Source organism: Bison bison, unplaced genomic scaffold (genome assembly GCF_000754665.1).
Source record: "Bison bison bison isolate TAMUID 2011002044 unplaced genomic scaffold, Bison_UMD1.0 scf7180017864466, whole genome shotgun sequence".
Lineage (NCBI taxonomy): Eukaryota > Metazoa > Chordata > Mammalia > Artiodactyla > Bovidae > Bison > Bison bison.
This window is the reverse complement of record NW_011495027.1, coordinates 3,069,323-3,083,942: the sequence shown is the minus strand read 5'-3', so window position 1 is coordinate 3,083,942 and position 14,620 is coordinate 3,069,323. Positions and strand designations below refer to the sequence as shown.

Here is a 14,620-nt window from a genome sequence, read left to right as displayed (position 1 = left end):
TAGCTCTTGTGTGAGAGAATCCTTGAAACATGCCAAGACCTTAGGTACGACGTTGTTCCAGCCTTCAGGGCAAACACCAGCCTGCTTTATGCTGGGACGAGCCCATCAACCCGATCCCTTTTGCTGGAGCCTCTGGTCCCACTATGATTCTTCTTCTTTCTGCCTGGAGTTGGAACTATCCCTGGTCGCTGGTCTTGCCCTGGTGGACCATTTTGCTGACTGGACATCAGATCCAATACATGCTTGTATGTCTTAAAGTATTTATTAGGTGCATTTTAAGAAGTTTGGGCTTTCCGGGTGGCGCTATTGGTAAAGAACCACCTGCCAATGCAGGATACATAAGAGACAGATTCGATTCCTGGGTTAGAAATATCCCCTGGAGGAGGGCATGGCAACCCTCCAGTATTCTTGCCTGGAGAATCCCATGGACAGTAGAGCCTGGTGGGCTACAGTTCATAGGGTCGCAAAGAGTCAGACATGACTGAAGTGACTAAGCACTCATGAAGAATTTTGGAGTAAGATAACTTCCCTAAGTTAGCATATATTTAATTTTTCTTTTCCCTCCTCACCTCCTATAGTAATTAGTTATCAATTAAATGCCACTTTTCTGGCTCAGTTTAATAAGTAAATTTATTCTTTGAATTATCGCTAAAGTAGCTTTAGTACAATTTAGTTAACAGGCATTTTCTGGTAGAAAAGTAATGTTAACTGTATTTCATTGAACAGATTAAAATGTGATTATCTCAATTGTCAAAAATGTTTTCATAGATTTCCTGTGTTTTGTAGAGTTGTTTCTTTTTTGGAGAAGAAGAATTACTCACATTATTGTAATTCCATATAGTGCAAAGCTAGAACAAAGGAAGTGATGCAAATCCTTGAACAGAAAGGTCATTTGAGTCACTGGAGTGTCCTGAACCATAGCGGGAACTTAAAGCTGCTATTGATACCCAGCACATTTCTTCAGATTCTGACACCACTCATTTATGTAGATGTTTTTCATGTGAATTTTGCGCTGAAGGAAAGCAATAGAGAGGCATTTACTTGTAAACAAAGATGGGTGATGGGAAGAGGGGAAGGAAACCTTTGTAGAAAATAAACCAGCTTCTCAGGATCTTGCACTCTTAAAAGTTCCTGCCATTCTTTATCTTTTAGAACAGAAGTGCTTGAGAGAATTAAAGAACAGAATTAGCAGTGATGAAAACATGAATTCCGACTGGTGATCCAGAATCACAACTTGAAACTAATAGACCTTGATGTTCTCACCAGAAATGGTGATGAAGATGCCGACTCCTGATCATAATTGGCTGGTATTTACTATTGAGCACACAGCACTGTACAAGGCCTCCATGGCTTTCTTGGGTTAATTAGAATAAGTGATGAACGCAGAGGCACAGCTGGCTTGTTTGGATAATTGAATGTGAAGGAAGAGGATAGTTTCAGAGAGGAGAGATCTTTCCTGTGTTTTCAATGAGGATTAGCCTGTGGATGAGGAAATTCAGAGAGTAAAGGCCACTGTAACTTTTGGTTAACATTTTGCATAATTCAGACTGACTAATCTTACAGTTTCTGGTAACTCAATTTGAATCTTTGGTAAGTTTTAGAACTTGATGGGGAGTTATCAAATGTATCTCCCGGCTAAAACTAGCAATCAGTTACTGGGTCAATGATTTTTGCATTGTATTCTGGTTGTTTTAGGGCTTTTGCAAACAACAGAGACCTATCCATGGCTACTGCAAGACACAGGAGGAGGAAAATTGGTGCGTTGTACTTATTCAAATTGAAACCACAAAATCACTCAGAACAGGGAGTCACTCTTTTCCCTCAAGCTCACTCTTGTCTCTGTGGATCTACTTCATTCTGTTATTTTCTCACAACTTCATTTCCCTGTGGTTCAGCATTTACCTCATATCAATCAGACTGAGCAGTTTCTCAATTTTAAATTTCCACATGGGGATTCTCATACTAATTTTTTGAGCCAGGCAGCCAAGTCATAGGTGGTTGGCTAGCCTAGGGATGCTCAGTTACATCCTATTCTTCGTGACCCCATGGACTACATGGATTCTCCAGGCAAGAATACTAGAATGGGTTGCCAGTTCCTTCTCCAGCCTAAGGATAAACTGGGTTTATGTCGGGTGCCTAATATTGGTTCTGTTAGCTGTGCTTCAGGGTCAAAGGCCAGAGTAGGTTCCTACAAAGCAGCAGAGTCTGTGGACAGGGCAGAGTCCTGCGTATAGATGGGCAGTGATGGTGTCTCATGTAGAGCTAGTTTCCTCCTGCTAAGAGGTGAATCTGAACACTGAACTGTTGAGGGGAAGAAAAATATTCTGGGCGACACCACCATCTTGGCCTTTTTTCTTTTTGAGTTTTGAAATCTATGATGATGACCTTCTTTTCTCTTCTGTTGAAGGTGGCCCCCTACTATGTCGGTTCAGTGAGGATGCTTCTCTCCTGCCCACACATAAAAATTGACATAAAAACCTACAGGAGAATGGGTTCTGAGAAGAAAATGGGCAAATGGGAAGAGACAAGGAGAAGAATGGGGGAAATACTGACTTGAAATGAGATCCTCAATTTCCACCTAGAAATGTGCTGCCTCTCCAGATGATTAGGGGTGGTGATGGGAGGTTTGAGGAGGAGGAAGAGAGAGGGAGTTAGGGTTACAATAAGGGACACAAGAGCACGAAAGAGAGGATTTGGGATATTGGGCCTCAGAATATGGGAATTTCACCTTCATGTCTTTGAAGTGATATTGCCAAAGGGTAGGTCAAAAGTGAGCCTGGGATGGAGATGAACTGCTGAGTCAGGCTGACATTTAGCTCCTGTCTTCCCAAAAGCACTCCAATAGACAAGTTCATGAGCAATCTCCTGGGCAGTACAGCTCACTGGGAGTATTTCAACTTCTAACCAGCCCCAATTAGAGATGCTCCAGAAAGCAAACATAAGCATGTTGCAGATATTTTTATTGGGCTGAAATATTTTAGTTTACCATTCTAGCAAATGGTCAGAGTTGCAGATGACATTTAACTGTTGGGATAAATTCATCTGGCTTTAAAACATTATGTGTCATTTTCACCGAGCACATAACCTTTAGGGAAAAGAGAAGGACCTCTTTATTTTTTATGTATCCTCATTTGCTTCTAACATTAACCATCCCTCCTACTTTGTTGTCCTATGATCTGGCCTGCAAAAGCAACCTATGTCAGTGTTCCTAAATATTTGGCCTTGGGCACAGTTCTTCCATTGCATAAGTTAGTCTTTTACCCTTCTTCATTGAAAGTTAAAGAAGGGCCTGCCTGTTGAACTCTTGAATTCATCCTGTTAACCCTATCTCAGATGCCTCTATCCTTGAAGTGATGCTAGAGTTATGTGTCCCCTGTGTAGTTAGTACAAACTGCTCTGTATTGCAATTACTTAATTACATGAAGGTCTCCCTCACTAATCTGTGAACTCCTTTCCTGCATCACCTGTGGCTGTTTCACTTCTGAGCTTCCAGTACTGAGATCAGTGAGTGATGCACTACAGGTGTTCAGTTCAGTTCAGTTGCTCAGTCGTGTCCAACTCTTTGCGACCCCATGAACTCCAGCACACCAGGCCTCCCTGTCCATCACCAACTCTTGGAGTCCACCCAAACCCATGTCCATTAAGTCAGTGATGCCATCCAACCATCTCATTCTCTGTTGTCCCCTTCTCCTCCCGCCCTCAATCTTTCCCAGCATCAGGGTCTTTTCAAATGAGTCAGCTCTTCGCATCAGGTGGCCAAAGTATTGGAGTTTCAGCTTCAACATCAATCCAATGAACACCCAGGACTGATCTCCTTTAGGATGGACTGGTTGGATCTCCTTGCAGTCCAAGGGACTCTCAAGAGTCTTCCCCAACACCACAGTTCAAAAGCATCAATTCTTTGGCGCTCAGCTTTCTTTATAGTCCAACTCTCACAGACAAAGTAATGTCTCTGTTTTTTAATATGCTGTCGAGGTTGGTCATAACTTTCCTTCCAAGGAGTAAGCGTCTTTTAATTTCATGGCTGCAGTCACCATCTGCAGTGATTTTGGAGCCCAGAAAAATAAAGTCTGCCACTGTTTCCACTGTTTCCCCATCTATTTGCCATGAAGTGATGGGACCAGAAGCCATGATCTTAGTTTTCTGAATGTTGAGCTTTAAGCCAACTTCTTCACTCTCCTCTTTCACTTTCATCAAGAGGCTTTTGAATTCCTCTTCACTTTCTGCCATAAGGGTGGTGTCATCTGCTTACCTGAGGTTATTGATATTTCACCTGGCAGTATTGATTCCAGCTTGTGCTTCCTCCAGCCCAGCGTTTCTCATGATGTACTCTGCATATAAGTTGAATAAGCAGGGTGACAATATACAGCCTTGATGTTCTCCTTTTCCTATTTGGAACCAGTCTGTTGTTCCATGTCCAGTTCTAACTGTTGCTTCCTGACCTGCATACAGGTTTCTCAAGAGGCAGGTCAGGTGGTCTGGTATTTCCATCTCTTTCAGAATTTTCCACAGTTTATTGTGATCCACACAGTCAAAGGCTTTGGCATAGTCAATAAAGCAGAAATAGATGTTTTTCTGGAACTAGTGAATGTTAATTGAATGGAGTCAACTGCATGTAATATGGTTTAGCATTCACAATATTATCAGGGCCCACTCTTGTAGGGGGCAATTTTGGTGAAGCAGGAAGAGTTGGAGTCAGGACACTTCTGTTCAAGTCACAGATATGGTCACAGTCTCCCTGAGCTTTGGTTTCCTCCTATGCAAAATAGAAAAAAAGGATTCTTATTACTCAAGGCTTTTGTGAAGATGAAATGAAAAACAAATGTGGAAAGTCTTTGTAATGTTAAAGTGCTATATATAAGCAAGATTTCCTCAAAATCACCATTTTGGAAATTCATTAAATAATCTTCCTTAGATGTGCATGCTCCAAGATAGATCTTTCTTCTGTGGCTCTGCAGCAAACATATCATAGAGTTGAAAGCTATGCTGTTATGAGAATAATAAACAGGAAACATCTAATATAATACCTAGCATACAGTAGTCACTCAAAGAATGAAAGCTGCCGTTACTTTTATTTCTACTACTGTTATTAGGTTAATGTAGCATTTCCTCAACTGGCTCAGAGGAAAGCAGTTGAGTGATCTGAGAAAGGCAGTGGGTCTCCAATCTTCATATGGTTCTGTAACTCTCCATCCTTAACAAGCCACTGATTGCTTGTCTCTTTTCTCTGTATTCTCATCTTGTGCTGAAGGATTACTCTGAGCTCAGAGAAGAGGAGCTGTAAAAACCCAGGTGAGTGTTGCTGTCCTCTTGAGCACGTACTTAATTCTCTTATTATCTGTATCTGTCAGACAGTGGAGCCTCTAAGGATGATGAGGCTATAAAAATATCTGCATTTATCTGCAAGGCTGGTACACTACCTTATTTGGAAGTTAAGGTGGGGACAAGCCATTCAAGTTGATGCCATTGAGCCTTGTTAATTTGTGAAAGGGTTTTGTATTCGCCACCCCCCCACACCTTTTTAACCATTTTTTATTTTCCAATCCTGCTTTTTGTCGGCTTCAAATATGCTCACAAGAGTCCTGCCAGCTTTAGTTGGAAGGAATATATATTTCCAAGCTTAGTTGAACATCAGTTGTTTTTGGGCCCTGCCCAGACTTTTGACAGAGAAGGTAGTGTTAAGGGGGCTGATGGTGTCTAGACAGTAAAATCAGAAACTGTGTAATTTATGTTGTATTACAGACATTCACTTCCCGGATTGGAAAAGGAAAACTGGTTTTTATCTAAGGAAGTTACATTAAAAACCAAAGCTTCTGGGTATTTCTGACCTATGAAAAGTTACGGCTTGCATAGTTTTTCATAACATTCTCCAACTCCTTTAAAGACAAGAATTATTGAGAGTGTTACATGAGAATCGACCGCCAAGTTTCAGGGCACAATTCATAGAATCATATATAGTGTTCTTTCCAGCTACTCACCTCTGGTTAGACCCCTGTAAGCTTACAATGTAGTTTGATTATTGTGCACCAGTTTCAGAGGGATATTGGGAAGTTGGAGAGGAGTATGTCTAATAGCAAAAGAGGATAGAGTTGTTTGGAACTATAAAGAGGATTGATGGTCTGACTCAGGGATCCAAAAAAAAAAACTTGGACTTTGCCTTAAAGAAAAAGCCTACTCTTAGTTATGAAAAAGTTATAGTAAAAATTTTTAAATGCCTAAGTCATACCCCAGTATTTTGTGTTTCTTTTTAGGTTGCTTGGGCTTCCCTGATAGCTCAGTTGGTAAAGAATCCGCCTGCAATGTGGGAGACCTGGGTTCGATCCCTGGATTGGAAAGATCCCCTGGAGAAGGGGAGGGCTACCCACTCCAGTATTCTGGCCTGGAGAATTCCATGGACTAGTCGATGGGGTTGCAAAGAGTCGGACACAACTCAGCAACTTTCATTAATGCTCGTAAACATCAGATATTCAGTATTCATTACTGTGGAAAATACTAGAAAGACAGAATCTTAATGAGCTAGGCAAATTCATAACTTTTGGCTTACTTTGACTTGGATAATCACCCAGGGCTTCAATTAAAACTCAACATTTCTTTCAGAAAAGTGTAAATGCCTCTATGGCGAGCTATGAGACATTATATCAAAGACTGCTCCCTGAACTGTTTTAGAATACATGCATTTAAAATGCTGTAGTCATTAGTTTATGGTGAACTGTTTCTAATCATTCTTTGAAAAGTTATTAATAGCTCTTAAAATAGGAAAATTAGTCATCAAACTTCATTCATTACCAAGGAATTATTTTATATCCTCTTCAGATCCTAGGATGCTCTACTAGGTTTAATTTCAGTTTAATAGTTTTCATTAGATTGTACCTATGTCTTAATAAGGCACTCAACAAATTTGGTTGAACTCTGTGTTGAGCTGTTTCTAAATCTTACATGGAAAGCATTTTTTAGTATATAGTAGCTAAACAATTAAAATTACTTTAAAAGGAAGATAGTTTCAGAAACACTCATTATATGATATTAATATTAGATATTAGAGAATAGAGAAGAGTTAATGTATTAGATTGGCCCAAATGTTCATTTGGGTTTTTCTGGAAGATGTTATAGGAGAACTTGAATGAACTTTTTGGCCAACCCAATATAATGCATTGATTGATAAATATTCATGATATGTATAACATTCAGAACTCTTTGTAGCAGCCAGTGACCGTGGAGGGGCTTCCCTGGGGGCTCAGATGGTAAAGAATCTGCTTGCAATGCAGGAGACCCAGGTTCCATCCCTGGGTCAGGAAATTTCCTGGAGAAGGGAATGACTACCCACACCAGTGTTCTTGCCTGGAGAAGACCATGGACAGAGGACTATTGACTGCTATATACTCATGATGTGTATAATATGCAGAACTCTTTTATAGCAGCCAGAGATAGTGAAAAAGCCTTTTCCACAGCACCATAGCCCTTTCACAGAAAGGCTTGGAGATCAGAATTTCAGCACATGCCTGGGAAGCTGAAGACACTTGTTCAACATGTCATCCCAGTTTTGGGTGTTTAGATTGTTGATTTCCCAGGATGATAGTCTCCACCGCTCTATAGTTGCCACAGGTTTAGCACAATGCTGGGAATGTAAAGGATACACTGAGAAATTCTTAATTAATTGGCAAATTGTCTGTATAGAAGAATGCTTTGGTAACTAACATAAGCTGAAACATTAGTATTTCTCCACTGCAAGTTATGGTAGAATGCAACAATGGGAAAACTGAAAAAATGACAATAATAATGGTTACCATTAATTAATGATAATAATAATCACCATTAAGCATTTACTATCAGCTCACTTACTTTTTCCAACAGCTGTATGAATTATCACAATCTTGTCACAGTGATAGTATTATCGCAGTCTTCCAGATGGACAAATTTAAATTCAGATAAGTGAAGTAATTTGACTAGGATCACAGACTTAGTAAATACTAGAGTTTTAAGATTCATATTTAGACTATCCTGAGTCCAAAACCATCCTCATTTTTAATTGAAATATAGTTGACATACAGTATCAGGTTAGTTTCAGGTGTCCTGCATGGTGATTTGACATTTGCATATGTTATGAAATGACCACAGCAATAAGTCTAGTAACCATCTGTCCCTACACAAAGTTATTGCAATACTATTGACCATGTTCCTTATGCTACATATTATATCCTTGTGACTTATTTTATAACTAGATGTTTGTACCTCTTAATCTCATTCACCTATTTCAGCTGTACCACACATACCCCTCCCCTCTGGCAACCATCCATTTGCTCTCTGTATCTATGAACTGGTATTCATTTTGTTTATTTATTTTTAGATTCCCCATACAAGCAAGATCATATGGTATTTGTCTTTCTCTATCTGACTTATTTCACTTAGTATAATACTTTCTAAATCTATCCATGTTATTGCATATGGCAAGATTTCTTTCTTATATGTCTAATCCGTTATGATTATATATATATATGTATATGTATCATATCTTCTTTATACATTCATCTATCAATGGACACTTAAGCTGCTTCTATATATTGGCTATTATAAATAATATTTCAGTGAATATTGGTGTGCATATTACTTTTTTTATTAGTATTTTTGTTTTATTCAGGTAAATACCTAGAAGTGAAATTGCTGATCACATGACATTCTATTTTTAATTTTTTGAGGAAAATCCATACTGTTTTCTATAGTACCACTAGCAATCCCACGAACGGTGCTCAAGAGTTCCCTTTTCTCCACACTGTCAACAACACTTGTTATTTTTTTGTCTTTTGATGATAGCCATTCTGACAGGTGTGAGTTAGTATCTCATTGTGGTTTTGATTTTCATTTTCTTGATGATTAGTGAGTAACCTTGAGCATCTTTTCATGGGCCTGTTGGCTGTTTCTTTTTTGGAAAAATGTCTGTGCAGGTCTTCTGCCTGTTTTTTAAATCGAATTGTTTGTTTTGATGTTGAATTGTATGGGTTCTTTGTATATTTTGGATATTAAGCCTTTATTATATATATCAATTGCAATATATCATCTTCTCCCATTCAGGAGGCTGTTTTCATTTTGTTGATAGTCTCCTTCACTGTGTAAAAGCTTTTGATGTGGCTGGGTTGTTAAAGTCCCCTTCTGTTACTGTATTACTGCAAATTTCTCCCTTTATGTTTGTTAATAGTTGCCTCAGTAATTTTGCTATGGATTCCTTCTAGTGTATTATTCATCTCTGTTTGTTTGTTCTTTAGTTCTTCTAGGTCTTTGGTAAACATTTCTTGCATCTTCTCAATCTTTACCTCCATTCTTTTCCTAAGATCCAGTATCATCTTCACTATCGTTATTCTGAATTCTTTTCCTGGAAGGTTGTGTATCTCCATTTAGTTGTTTTTCTGGGGTTTTATCTTGTCCCTTCCTCTGGGACATAACTTTCTGCTTTTCCGTGGTGACTAACTTTCTGTAACATGGTTTTTGTTTTAGCCTCTCTGAGACTGTGCTTCTTTTTGCTTCTTCTGTCTGCCCTCTGATGGCTGAGGCTAAGAGGCTTGTGTAAGCTTTTTAATGGGAGGGACTGGCCATGGGAAAAACTGGGTCTTACTCTGGTGGGCAAGGCCTTACTCAGTAAAGCTTTAATACAATTATCTGCTGGTGGGTGGGGTTGCACTTCCTCCCTGGTAGTTGTTTGGCCTGAGGCAGCCCTTGGGTCTACAGGCTCTATGCTAGGGTTAATGATGAACTTCAAGGTTTTTAGGAAGGCCTACATTATTTATAATATACACTTGTGCTTAACACCAAGTCCAGACCCAGAAAGGGTTCAGTAGGATGGACTAACTCATTCTATAAGCAGGATCAGAGATTCTCTACTAATTTTCTAATGGAACTCTTTAAAAAACAAAGTTTCTGTTAGTGGAGTAAAAGAAAGATGTAAATAGTGCTGCAGTGAACATTGGGGTGAAAGTCACTCAGTTGTATTCGACTTTTTGTGACCCCATGAATTATACAGTTCATGGAATTCTCCAGGCCAGAATACTGAAGTGGGTAGCCATTCCCTTCTCCAGGGGATCTTCCCAAACCAGGGACTGAACCCAGGTCTCCCTCATTGCAGGCAGATTCTTTACCAGCTGAGCCACAAGAGAAGCCCAAGAATACTGGAGTTGGTAGCCTATCCCTTCTCCAGTGGATCTTCCCAGCCCAGGAATCCAACTGGGGTCTTCTGCATTGCAGGTGGATTCTCTATCAACTGAGCTATCAGAGAAGCCTAACATTGGGGTATGTGTATCTTTTTCAATTATGGTTTCCTCAGGGTATATACCCAGTAGTGTGATTCTTGGGTCATATGATAGTTTTATTCCTAGTTTTTTAAGGAATCTCCATACTGTTCTCCATAGGGGCTATATCAATTTACATTCCCACCAACAATACAAGAAGGTTCCCTTTTCTCCACACCCTCTCCAGCATTTATTGTTTATATTTTCTAAGTCTTAATTCAAATTCTCACTGTGTTCACCGATTCTTCTCTCAAGTTTGTTGAGCATCCTTATGATCATTACTTTGAACTCTTTATCAGTTAGATTGCTATCTCTGCTTTGTTTAGTTCTTCTTCGAGGTGTTTATCTTGTTCCTTCATTTGAAACATTTTTGCTGAATTCTCTTTATTTCTATGTATTAGATGGGTCAGTTGGGTTTTCCAATCTTGGAGAAGTAACCTTACATAGGAAACATCCTGCGGATCCCAGCAGCACACTCCCCTCTGATCACCAGAGCTATATGCTCTAGGAGTGCTCCCTGTTTGGACTGTTTACAGCCTTCTGTTGTAGTAGGGCAGACTACTGAGCGTGCACTGGTAGGTGGGGCTGGCCCTGGCTGGGTTGGCTGTGAAGCCACGCCTCACGTGGTGGTGGCAGGCCCATTGCAGGCCAGTGTAGCCTTCCTGTGTGGTTGGCTGTGTGACCCATGGGTACATGGGGCTGCTGTTGTTGTGCTGGTGAGTGGGGCTGAGTCCCTGCATGCCTGTCTGCATGGGCCAAGAAGGCTTGAGCCTGGATCCTCACATGGCTGTTGGCAAGGCCCTGGGGATGGGGGACAGCAGAGCACATCATATTAATTATCATCATGTTATAGAATTTTTATTGCACCTTCACCACTAGTTTTTCCTAAGAAGCTTTATTTGACATACCCTAGTCTGCTAAACAGAGCTCTCTGGGCATCCATATCATACCTTGAAAACTAAGGACCCTTTGAAAATAGATCTTCCCCATTATCATTGTGATTTTTGTTCTGGTTATTTAATGCTGCCTAACAAATTATCCCAAAACTTAGTGGCCTAAAGCAATGACAGAATTTAATTTGCTTATGAATTTGCAATTTGGGCAGGACTTAGTGGAGTTAGTTATCCCTGCTTTGCTTGGTGTCAGCTGGGGTGACTCAAAGAGGAGCAGAATATTTACATTTCTGGTAAGTGATGTGGGAAAGAAACAACTGGGGGCTGTTACAGCTAAGGCTTCACAGGCCTCTCTCTCCCACTTTGTGTGGATTTGCCAGTGGTCTCTCCAGTATGGTGGACTTCCGTGGTGGCTCAGCTGGTAAAGAATCCACCTGCAATGTGGGAGCCCTGGCTTTAGTCCCTGAGTTGGGAAGATCCCCTGGAAAAGGGAACATCTACCTACTCTAGTATTCTGGCCTGGAGAATTCCATGGAATGTGGGAGACCTGGGTTCAGTCCCTGGGTTGGGAAGATCTCCTGGGAAAGGGAACACTCTACCCACTCCAGTATTCTGACCTGGAAAATTCCATGGACTGTATAGTCCATGGGGTTGCAAAAAGTCAGACACGACTGAATGACTTTCACTTTCACTTTTCTCCAGTATGGGGGCATCAGAGTTGTCAGGCTTCCTACGTGTTAGCTCAGAGTACTCAGGAAACAGAGGCATAGTAAGAAAGGGAGAGGGTTTCAGGAGAGAGCGAGGGAGCAAGAAAGCACATACATACCAAGTGGATACTCCATTGCCTTTTCGACCTAGTCTTAGAAATCTTGCATCATCACAAGTTTTTTTGACTAGGAGCAAGCCAATAAAGCATGCTGCTGCTAAGTCACTTCAGTCATGTCTGACTCTGTGTGACCCCATAGACTGCAGCCCACCAGGCTCCCCCATCCCTGGGATTCTCCAGGCAAGAACACTGGAGTGGGTTGCCATTTCCTTCTCCAATGCATGAAAGTGAAAAGTGAAAGTGAAGTTGCTCAGTCGTGTCCGACTCTTAGCGACCCCATGGACTGCAGCCTACCAGGCTCCTCCATCCATGGGATTTTCCAGGCAAGAGTACTGGAGTGGGGTGCCATCGCCTTCTCCGCCAATAAAGCATACACATATTCAAAGAAAGGGGAATTAGTTTTTACCATTTCTTGGAAGAATGTCAAAGATTATGTGAATTTGTTTTAAAACACCATGGTACCATGACTCTACCATGAGTTGCTTTTCTGCTGTCTCAACTTGAGGCAATAGGGCTGGCCCTGGGCAGAAATGTGAAAGAAGTATGAGTTATCAGCAACATCCATCACTTCCCAGTTGTGGCCCTCGCCTCTTCCAGGGCCTCTCTTCTCACTGGTAATGGCCAAGTGTCTCTGTGAAACTTCTCTGCTTTCCCAAACTCAGAAATTTCCAGCTCCCCTACTCTACACCCCTTCTTACCTCCACCATTAATACTCATCTAGATGATTAATTCACCCAGGACAGTGAAGCCTAGAGATGCTAGGCACCATTACCAATGCAGCCAGCAGAGCTCTGGCAGCTTCAGCACACCTAGTACCTGAGCCAACTCTGACCAAGGCTCACGGTGCATCAGTGTTGTCATTGCACACATTTTCATGAGATATACGTTATTGCTTTGTCATCTTTTGCATTAATGATAACCCACAGCTTTCCCAGGATATTTCTACCAAAACCTTCATTGTGCACTTTAGTATATCACACGCTTCTGTTCTCTGAAATATTAAATCAAGATGAGTGGCATAAATGGAAGCTCAGTTCAGTTCAGTTGCTCAGTCGTGTCCAACTCTTTGCGACCCCATGAATCGCAGCGCGCCAGGCCTCCCTGTCCATCACCAACTCCCGGAGTTCACTCAGACTCACGTCCGTTGAGTGAGTGATGCCATCCAGCCATCTCATCCTCTGTTGTCCCCTTCTCCTCCTGCCCCCAATCCCTCCCAGCATCAGAGTCTTTTCCAATGAGTCAACTCTTCGCATGAGGTGGCCAAAGTACTGGAGTTTCAGCTTTAGAATCATTCCTTCCAAAGAAATCCCAGGGCTGATCTCCTTTAGAATGGACTGGTTGGATCTCCTTGCAGTCCAAGGGACTCTCAAGAGTCTTCTCCAACACCACAGTTCAAAAGCATCAATTCTTCAGTGCTCAGCCTTCTTCACAATCCAGCTCTCACATCCATACATGACCACAGGAAAAACCATAGCCTTGACTAGACGAACTTTTGTTGGCAAAGTAATGTCTCTGCTTTGGAATATGTTATCAAGGCTGGGCATAACTTTCCTTCCAAGGAGTAAGCGTCTTTTAATTTCATGGCTGCAGTCACCATCTGCAGTGATTTTGGAGCCCCAAAAAATAAAGCCTGCCACTGTTTCCACTGTTTCCCCATCTATTTCCCATGAAGTGGTGAGACTGGATGCCATGATCTTCGTTTTCTGAATGTTGAGCTTTAAGCCAACTTTTTCACTCTCCACTTACACTTTCATCAAGAGGCTTTTTAGTTCCTCTTCACTTTCTGCCATAAGGGTGGTGTCATCTGCATATCTGAGGTTACTGATATTCCTCCCGGCAGTCTTGATTCCAGCTTGTGCTTCTTCCAGTCCAGCGTTTCTCATGATGTACTCTGCATATAAGTTAAATAAAAAGGGTGACAATATACAGCCTTGACGTACTCCTTTTCCTATTTGGAACCAGTCTGTTGTTCCATGTCCAGTTCCAACTGTTGCTTCCTGACCTGCATACAAATTTCTGAAGAGGTGGATCAGGTGGTCTGATATTCCCATCTCTTTCAGAATTTTCCACAGTTTATTGTGATCCACACAGTCAAAGGCTTTGGCATAGTCAATAAAGCAGAAATAGATGTTTTTCTGGAACTCTCTTGCTTTTTCGATGATCTAGCGGATGTTGGCAATTTGATCTCTGGTTCCTCTGCCTTTTCTAAAACCAGCTTGAACATCTGGAAGTTCACGGTTCACATATTGCTGAAGCCTGGCTTGGAGAATTTTGAGCATTACTTTACTAGCGTGTGAGATGAGTGCAATTGTGCAGTGGTTTGAGCATTCTTTGGCATTGCCTTTCTTTGGGATTGGAATGAAAACTGACCTTTTCCAGTCCAGTGACCACTGCTGAGTTGTCCAAATTTGCTGGCATATTGAGTGCAGCACTTTCACAGCATGATCTTTCAGCATTTGAAATAGCTCGACTGGAATTCTATCACCTCCACTAGCTTTGTTCGTAGTGATGCTTTCTAAGGCCCACTTGACTTCACATTCCAGGATGTCTGGCTCTAGGTCAGTGATCACACCACCGTGATTATCTGGGTCGTGAAGATCATTTTTGTACAGTTCTTCTGTGTATTC

At 41.3% G+C, this 14,620-nt stretch overlaps 1 protein-coding gene across 1 annotated transcript in view; it reads left to right on the top strand.

Moving 5' to 3' along the window:
• Nucleotides 1-14,620, top strand: part of DDAH1 (dimethylarginine dimethylaminohydrolase 1) — a 157,973-nt gene that overhangs the window by 23,245 nt on the left and 120,108 nt on the right. The gene's annotated exons all lie outside the window — the stretch shown is intronic.